Raw genomic sequence first — 9,616 nt, 5'->3', positions numbered from 1 at the left:
ACACACACACACACAAATCAACACACATGCAAATAATTTTATCTCGTCTCCTCTGTATAGACAAGTTTCTACTTTCAGATGAGAGTCTCCATGAGATGTAAGAGTAGGTCTAGTTTATGGAAGCTCTTAGCTTTCTGGCCTGGGAAGAAAGACATTCCTTTCCTTTTATGAAATCCTTAAGACAGGAAGATGGATATTCCAGGCTACTTCCTTTACTATTCTCCTAAGTAGACTCTTCCCGTCTGAGACATGCCCATGCTGGGAAGGGTACCTGGCTCCAAGGAAATGATAACCTGGTGTCTCTTCATGTTTATACCCGTGGCATAAACAAGTGATGAGTATACTCTTAGAGGGGGCTGCAAGTGAACACGCTAGCTATGTTCCCAGCACAGCGGAAAGCTACTTAGGAGATCGCAGATGGAGCAGATCAGAGGCAGAAGGATGGACGTGAGGACATTAGAAAGTAGAATTAATGGAACCTGGTGATAGATTCAAAGTAGAAAACAAGGGAGGTGATAAGAGAAATGGAAACAACATCTAAGGGCCCTAGCTCTGGAACTTGACAAGGGCAAATGGGAGATAATAAGAACCAAGTAGACAGAAAACATGGTCCAATGGCAGCACCTGGATTGTATGAACAAAGATGTTAGTTGCATAGATAAACACAGAGTCTGGAGTGAGGAGTTAAAAAACAGATGTGCTATAATCTGCAAAGCACAGGCAAAAATTCCTCTACCATTTACCTCAGTGAAACCGATCAAACAACAGACCTTTGACAGAGAAGAGGCTGCTGGCGAGCTTCGCCAAGCACCGTCATGACAGCTAGGTGCTGTGTAGTGATGATTTCGGGAGTGAATGAGAGGCAGGTGGGGAAGGAGCAAGCATGCATTAACTGCTGTGAAAGTGTGTTTATGAAAATATCATTTAAAGAGGTCAGAATCACCCGAAGAAAGGAAGGAGTCATGAAGCTTAATTCTAGAAACATTTCAAAACAGTCATATAACTTCCTGTTATTACCACAGTGAGAGTCCCTCTTCACATCCTCACCAACACTTAATATTTCTGTACTCTTCAATTTAACCTCTTAGGAAATAGAAACGGTTCTATTTATTTATTTATTTATTTATTTATTTATTATTTTAAGAGATGACTGCTTTAAGGAAGATTTTCTTTTTTATTGGATTGTTTTAATTTATTTACATTTCAAATGTTATCCCCTTTCCCGGTTTCCCATCCATAAATCTCCTATCCTATTCCCCCACCCCAGTCTTCTATGAGGGCGTTCCCCCTCCCACTTACCCACCCCTTCCCGCCTACCCCTGACATTCCTCTACACTCAGGGGTAGGGGCAGCCTTGGCAGGACCAAGGGCTTCTCCACCCATTGGTGCCCAACAAGGCCATCCTCTGCTACATATGCAGCTGGAGCCATGGGTCTGCCCATGTGTACTCTTTGGATGGTGGTTTAGTCCCTGGGAGCTCTGGTTGGTTGATATTATTGTTCTTATGGGGTTGCAAACCCCTTCAGCTCCTTCAATCATTTCTCTAATCCAACTGGGACCCCGTTCTCAGTTCAATGGTTGGCTGCGAGAGTCCGCCTCTGCATTCTTCGTGTTCTGGCAGATCCTCTCAGGAGACAGAAGATTTTCTGTGCTCATGATGACCATTCTTGTAGTCTCTTTTGTTTGTCTTTTCAATTCTTCTTCCTATTTCTTAAAAACTAGACTGTGGTTTTAAAATTATCGTTGTTGTTGTTGTTCTTTTACTAAACCATTTCTTTTCTAAAGATTTATTTATCTTTGCTTATGGAGGTATTTGCTTTGCCTGCGTGTTTATCTATGCACCATGTGTGTGCAATGCCAAGGAAGGCCAGAGGAGGGCAGCAGATCCTGCAGAACTGTAGTTACAGACGGTCGTTAGCCACCTTGTGGATGCTGGGAACTAAACCACAGTCCTCTGGAAGAGCAGCTGGTGCCCTTCACCACCGAGTCAGCTCCCAGACCCAACTAAAGCATTTCTTCACACGACCTGGAAATAAGCCATTTATCAGATTCACATTTGAGAATAATTTCTCCCAGTCTCTGTCTTATACTTCTTTGTTGGTGTTTTATTATGAGGCAAAATTCTGTTCTTTGGGTTTGTTTGTTTGCTCTACGGAAAATTTATTACAACTCTCCAAGCACGCATTACTTTTTCTTTTCAACATCCTGCTCTTCTTTTGCCCTTTTTTACTCGGATGCCAAAGAGCCAGGCATTGGCACGGGCCATGGGAAAACTGGCAAAAGCCTTAAAGTTCTTCTCTTCTTCTATAATGACTCAGGCCTTTTCCTTTTTGTACACATTCTGGATGAGCATCACAGGTCCTGTTAGCTGGGTGGCCAATTTAAGTTCTTCAGCAGAACTGTCTCCCTTCTTCGGAGCAAAGGGCTTCCTGGGGAAAAGCATGAGCTTGGAGTGGTACTCCTTCAGGCACTGCATGTTGGCCTGCAGTGACTCAGTGGGTTTGTTTCGCTTCCTCGGGTCCACAGAGATGCCGATGGTGCAAGTCATTTTCTTGTGGATACCAGCCACCCTGAGTTCCTCCAGGCTGAAGCCCCTGGCATCCCCAACCTTGGTGTGGCATCTAACTGTAGGGCACCTCACGATGGGCCTGATGGATCCGGACGCGGGACAAGGGGCAATGCGGAGCGCTTTTGCTTGCTGGGCCTTGCATCTGCAGATCTTGCTTGCTGGCTGGTTGAACCAAGTGTCCACTCGCTGCTGCAATCCTTTTGGAAGTGGGGCTTCAGGATCATGCCATTCCGGCTGGGTATGGGAGAACGGCCGAGCGGAAAGGACCGGGCACCGCAAAGCACTCTGGGGTTTTGGGACAACAAAATTTTAATACTCATAGACTACAACAATTTTTCTTTATGACTATTGCTTTTCTTTACAACTATTTCCTAAGAAGCCTTCGTGTTCCTAAAAGTCATAGAGAGGGGCTGGGGATTTAGCTCAGTGGTAGAGCGCTTATCTAGGAAGCGCAAGGCCCTGGGTTCGGTCCCCAGCTCCGAAAAAAAGAACCAAAAAAAAAAAAAAAAGTCATAGAGATGCTTCCGATGTTTCATTCCCAGTGTATTTCTAGAGTATTAAGCATTTTAGTTCAGTCCTGTCAGCCATCTCAAATACTTATGGATCATGCATTATAGCAGTTAAGATTTTGTTCTCATCTGTATACATTTCTCAATGTTACAGTAACATTTGTTGGGAAGGGTGGGGATGTCTTTCTCCATGGGATTGGCTTGGTTATTTGCCAAAATTTGATTGGCATTTTGAAATATCCATGCTTATTTTTCGCCTCTATACCCAGTTCCACAGATCAGTTTATATACTCAACAGCACTTTGTTTATTCTGTGGTGTTCTGATAAAATTAGGTAAGTTTTGATATCAGTATAAGAACTACTAGTTTATCCCTAAGATTTATACGCTAACTTTTGTGTATTTGCACACAAATTTTAGATCCAGCTGATCGGTTTCTACCAAGTTAGGAATGAGTCTGCTTAGAATTTAAGAGAGATTTCCTTGAATATACACCTCAGTGTAGGGAACTCCATTATGTTAATGACATACAGTCTTCCAATGCATGGACCCATAGATACAAAAACATTTGTTTTACTGGAAATTGAGTCTAGCACGTTTGGACTTCAGTTCCCGTTAACTTTTGTTGTATGTTACTTTGACGCTGCTATTATGAACATATGCACTAGAGATGCTGGGTTTTCTTAGCTAATTGGTCTTTTTAATAGTATGAAATGCCCTCATCTTTGATGACGTCCTTTGTTCAGATGACTCTTTTCTTTTTTCTTCTTAAAGATTAATTTTATTTTTAGTCATGTGTGTATGAGTATGGGTATGTCCACATGAGAGGGCAGGTCTCTGTAATATCTAAGGAACTCCTGGAGCTGGAGTTACAGACAATTGCAAGTCCCCTGACTTGGATGCTGGGAGCTGGCTGTGTCCTTTGGAAGAGCACTACAGTGCTGATCCACAAACCATCTCTCCAGCCCCTTGAAACCTTTTCTTGGGCATTAATAGAAGACTGGTGTAACTATATTACACTTCCCTATTTTGTTGCAGTTTTCTGTCCTTTGTTTTTAACATCCTTAAACATATTTAAATTTTGTGTCTTCTTAAATGTGTGGTTCAGACCTTAAATTTTTGAAGGGTGATCCGCCTTTTAACATAGCTTTTCGTTGTGACTTAAGTGTTGGAATGTTTAAACGGATTTAAATCTGTCATTTGGCATTTGCTTTGCACCGCCCCTTTCTTTTCTATTCCCGTTGTTGGAGGACTGAACGACCTCTCCATTATCATGGTACTTTGTAGTTTGTCTCGAGAGTACAACAGGCACCCTCAGTTTGTCCGCCTGTGTAGATTGACTATCTCACTGACACACGTATGACCTGTGCTAAAGTCACCATACCTTACTGCTACAGTGTTTTGATCCCCAACTGCACTCTAAATATTTTAAGTCATATATCTTTTACAGAAATTAACAAAAGACAAATTTAGCATTTACAGAAATACCTAAAGATTTTTAAACTTCCTTCCTTTCCATCCAGATTTCTGTTCTGCGTTATTTCCTTTCAAGCTGAGCTTCCTCTGATGCTTCTTCCTGTACAAAGACACCGACAACATAGTTGCTTTGTTTTTGATTATCTAAAGATGTTCTGCTTTGTGTTTTCCTTTTAAAATACTTGTCTCTTTAAACATTTTTGAATGAGAATTCATGAGCCATATAACTCTAACTGCTATAAGTGCACAGTTCAGTTTCACGAAACACATTAGGAATGCTGTGCCACCATCACTGCTATTAATTTTATGAACTTCTTTTTTTAATTGGGTATTTCTTTATTTAGATTTCAAATGTTATTCCTGACCATAAGCCCCCTATCCCCTCACCCTCCCCTTCTTCTACAAGGATGTTCCCCTCCCCATCCACCCTCTTACCGCCCTCCCCAACATTCCCCTACATTGGGGGTCCAACCTTGGTAGGACCAAGGGCTTCCCCTTCCACTGGTGCCCCAACAAAGCTGTTCTCTGCTACATGTGCAGTTGGAGCCCTGGGTCAGTCCATGTATAGTCTTTGGGTAGTGGTTTAGTCCCTGGAAGCTCAGGTTGGTTGACATTGTTGTTCATATGGGGTCTCGAGCCCCTTCAAGCTCTTTCAATCCTTTCTCTAAATCCTCCAAGTAGGGGTCCTGTTCTCAGTTCACTGCTTTGCTGCTAGCATTCACCTCTGTATTTGACATGTTCTAGCTGTGTCTCTCAGGAGACAGCTATATCCAGTTCCTGTCAGCATGCACTTCTTAGTTCATCAATCTTATTTAGTTTTGGTGTCTGTATATGTATGGGCCACATGTGGGGCAAGCTCTGAATGGCAGTTCCTTCAGTCTCTGCTCCAAACTTTGCATCCATATCCCCTCCAATGGATATTTTTCCCCTTTTAAGAAGAAGTGGAAGCATCCACATTTTGGTCATCCTTCTTCTTGAGCTTTAAGTGGTCTATGGATTGTATCTTGGGTAATCCAAGCTTTTGGGCTAATATCTACTTATCAATGAATGCATACCATGTGTGTTTTCTGTGATTGGGTTACCTCACTCAGGATGATATTTTCTAGCTCAATCCATTTGCCTATAAATTTTATAAAATCATTGTTTTAGTACTCCATTGTGTAGATGTACCACATTTTCTGTATCCACTCCTCTGTTGAAGGGCATCTGGGTTCTTTCCAGCTTCTGGCTATTATAAATAAGGCTGCAATGAACATAGTGGAGCACGTGTCTTTTTTATATGTTGGGGCATCTTTTGGGTATATGCCCAAGAGAGGTATAGCTGGATCCTCAGGCAGTTCAATGTCCAATTTTCTGAGGACCCTCCAGACTGATTTCCAGAATGGTTGTACCAGTTTGCAATCCCACCAACAATGGAGGAGTGTTCCTCTTTCTCCGCATCCTCGACAACATTTTTTTCTGAACATCTTAGCACAGCAACCCCCCTCTATTCTCTAAGCAAGCAGTGAGTTATACCTTGCGATTCCATCATTCCTTCCAACCCTTGACAACCTCAAATCTGTTTCTTTCTCTATCCTAAAAATCTCCTATATGTAGAACCATACAGTAGCTGTTTTCTATTTTGAGTTACTTTATGAAGTATAGTTTTGAATTTCATCTGCATTACACATTTATTTTTCTATGAGCAAACTGAGTCACGCGTGGATATATGTATGCAACCCCGGTATGTAGGAAGCAGATTCAGGCAGATCTCTCTGAGTTCAACTACGGCTGGATCTATGTAGCAAGTTCCAGGTCATCCAGTGCTACATAGGAAGATCCTGCTTGTTAAAAGGATTGTATGACTAAACCATATGTCACACTTTAGTAACCCATCCATCACTTGACAGACACTTGGGTGACTTTCTCCCTTTTGATATTATCACAGGGAAATTAATACGAAGTAAAATATCTTGAAGTTCCATTTTCAATTTTGGAGGGCATATAGATATATTAATGTTCTTATTATTTTGACAAAAGTCACTTAGGGAAAGACAGGTTTGGTTTTGGTTCACAGTTTGCTGAGATGTGATCCGTGATGGTGGGGAAGACACGGAAGCAGGTGCATGAGGTGACAGGTCATCCTTCCTTTGACTTCAGTCAGGAAACATAGATAACTGTTAGTACTCAACTGCCTTTCTCTTTTTCTCATTATTCAGTCTGACACTTCAATCCCTCTGGTAGAGCAGTTGCATTAAAGGAGAGACTTCCGTTGATCTCTGGAAACATCCTTAAAGACTTACCCAGAGGTGTGTCTGCTCGGTGATTCCACATCCGATCCAACTACACAGTTGAGAACAATCATGATCACACCTAAGAACAGACTCACTGGATCACGTGGTGAGGCAGTGCTTAGCTTTTCCAGGGAAGGCGGAGCTGATTTCTAGAACAGCATCACACTCACGCCAACAGTACACAAGGGTTTATTTATTAATGTTTTGGCCCACATTTACTTTTCTTTGTTTTGCTTTTTAAATTACAGTCACCCGAATAGACATGAAGTGCTCGCTAGCCCTTTGGCTTGTGTTCCACAAATTACCAGCGATACCGAATGGCTTGCATGTGCTCACCAGCTACTTCATTACTGAAGTGGAAAGTTTGGTTTGGCAACTCAGTTGTGTCATGTGATACTTTTCTGAGCACTGTCTTTTTTTTTTTTTTTTTTGGTTCTTTTTTTCAGAGCTGGGGACTGAACCCAGGGCCTTGCGCTTCCTAGGCAAGCGCTCTACCACTGAGCTAAATCCCCAACCCCTCTGAGCACTGTCTTATGAGAGGATGTTTTTGCTGAAGCAGGCACATAGGAGGATGTTTTGCTCATGTGGTATTTTTTAAAGGCTGCCTAAAAAAGGGGGCGGGGGATATGATGTTTTGCTAGAGCAGATGCTTGAGAGAACAAGTAATGTTTCAAAAGGATATAAATACAATAAAAAATGAACAGGGCTGTGTGGTATTGGTTCGCCTTGCCACTCTTTGCTGGTCATTGTTTGTTGTGAGTTCAGGGAGGAGAGGAACACCAAAACCTACTGGTAGTATACCAGCAGCTTCTTGCTACCTCTGAAGACTCAGGCTGATTGGCAGAGCCTCACAGTTTCTCTAAATTGAACTACCATTGCTGATGCTGCTGATTCATAAATGGTGTTTGAGAGTGGATCAAGCTTCCACTGCTAATCCATGTAAACTAAACTACAGTATCCTGACAACACAGATTGGATTCTCTTGCCCCAAACTATTTCTTAAAAGGTCCACATACTCCTTTGACCTATTAACCTTTTCTTTCCAACACTTCTGGTGGGTGGTGGGCTAAAAGGGAAGTTAAAGCATTTAAGTACAAGTATATGCTGACAGGAGCCTAATTTAGCTGTCTCCTGAGAGGCTCTGCCAAATACAGAGGTGAATGTTCACAGTCAACCATTGGACAGAGAAGGGGTCCTCAATGGAGGAGTTAGAGAAAAAACTGAAGGAGCTGAAGGGGTTTGCAACCCCATGGGAAGAATAACAATATCAACCAATCAGCTACACCATAGCTCCCAAGGACTAAACCACCAACCAACAAGTACACATGGAGCAACCCATGGCTCCAGCCACATTTGTAACAGTGGATGACCTTGTAGGGCATCAATGGGAGAAGAGACCCTTGGTCCTGTGGAGGCTCTATGCCCCAGTGTAGGGGAATGGCAGGGCGGGGGGAGGCAGGAGGGAGTGGGTGGGTGACTGGAGGAGAACCCTCATAGAAACAGGGGGAGGGAGGAAGAGATGGGGTTTTCTGGAGAGGAAACCAGAAAAGGGGATAACATTTGAAATGTAAATAAAGAAAATATCCAATAAAAAAAGCATTTAAGTACACATATCACAGTAGGTTTAAAAAAATATAAGCCTATACACTATCTTGGGAAAAAGTCTCTAAGTTCTCTGCCCATTTGCAAGATTGGTTGCTTCTGCTGTTGCTGTTGTTGTTGCTGTAAGATGATAGATAAACCAACTGATCAGTCGATTATGGATGGATAGAAAGGCATTCTGGATGTTAAATCCTCTATAAGATACGATTTGAAAATATTTTCCCCACCCTATAGGTTGTCTTTTCTCTTCTGTAGCTGACACTCAGGAGAGGTAATGGAACCTTTATGAGGTAAAGCCTTTCTGGAAGAATCACTTCACTGGGCTTTAAGAGATGATAGCCCTCCCCCACATCTTGTTCCTCTCTCCCTCCAGCACCAGTGTGAATAAAAATTTGATCAGCCAGCTTTCTGCTCCCGCTGCCATGCCCTCCCCGCCTTGATAGACTGTATTGTTCTGGAACCTTAAGCTAAAATGGACAATGTCTCCCTTAGGTTGCTTTTGTTAGAGTATTTTATGCCAACACGAGAGAATAGCTAATACACTGCCCCATCTTTCCCACAGTCCTCTACTGCCCCATCGTTCCCACAGTCCTCTACTGCCCCATCTTTCCCACAGTCCTCTACTGCCCCATCTTTCCCATAGTCCTCTACTGCCCCATCTTTCCCATAGTCCTCTACTGCCCCATCTTTCCCACAGTCCTCTACTGCCCCATCTTTCCCACAGTCCTCTACTGCCCCATCTTTCCCACAGTCCTCTACTGCCCCATCTTTCCCACAGTCCTCTACTGCCCCATCTTTCCCACAGTCCTCTACTGCCCCATCTTTCCCATAGTCCTCTACTGCCCCATCTTTCCCACAGTCCTCTACTGCCCCATCTTTCCCATAGTCCTCTACTGCCCCATCTTTCCCACAGTCCCCTTGATAGCTGTGCATTAACCTTCCCTTCATTCTTCATATACGTCAAAGCTGGTTTTATCCTGGATCTTTGCATAACTCCTCTCTATAACTGGAAACTTTTATCTTTCAGGTAGTATAATGACCTGTTTTCTCACTTTCTTATGAATTTTGTTTACATTGGACATCCTCATAGAGCCTTTTGGTACTCTGTAAAAGCAGGTATTACATAAGTATGTCGTTACCTAACCCTTTATCCTGAATTTTTGTAGCACTTACTACTCCTTGATATCA

General features: G+C 42.7%; 1 pseudogene; it reads right to left on the bottom strand.

Moving 5' to 3' along the window:
• Nucleotides 1–2,184: 2,184 nt before the first annotated feature.
• Rpl13-ps18 (ribosomal protein L13, pseudogene 18) lies at nucleotides 2,185–6,897 on the bottom strand (annotated as a pseudogene).
• Nucleotides 6,898–9,616: the final 2,719 nt, after the last annotated feature.

The sequence above is a fragment of the Rattus norvegicus genome, chromosome 2 (genome assembly GCF_036323735.1).
Source record: "Rattus norvegicus strain BN/NHsdMcwi chromosome 2, GRCr8, whole genome shotgun sequence".
In the NCBI taxonomy this organism is placed as follows: Eukaryota; Metazoa; Chordata; class Mammalia; order Rodentia; family Muridae; genus Rattus; species Rattus norvegicus.
Note: the sequence above shows the minus strand (reverse complement) of the source record. Positions and strands in the feature narration are given on the sequence as shown.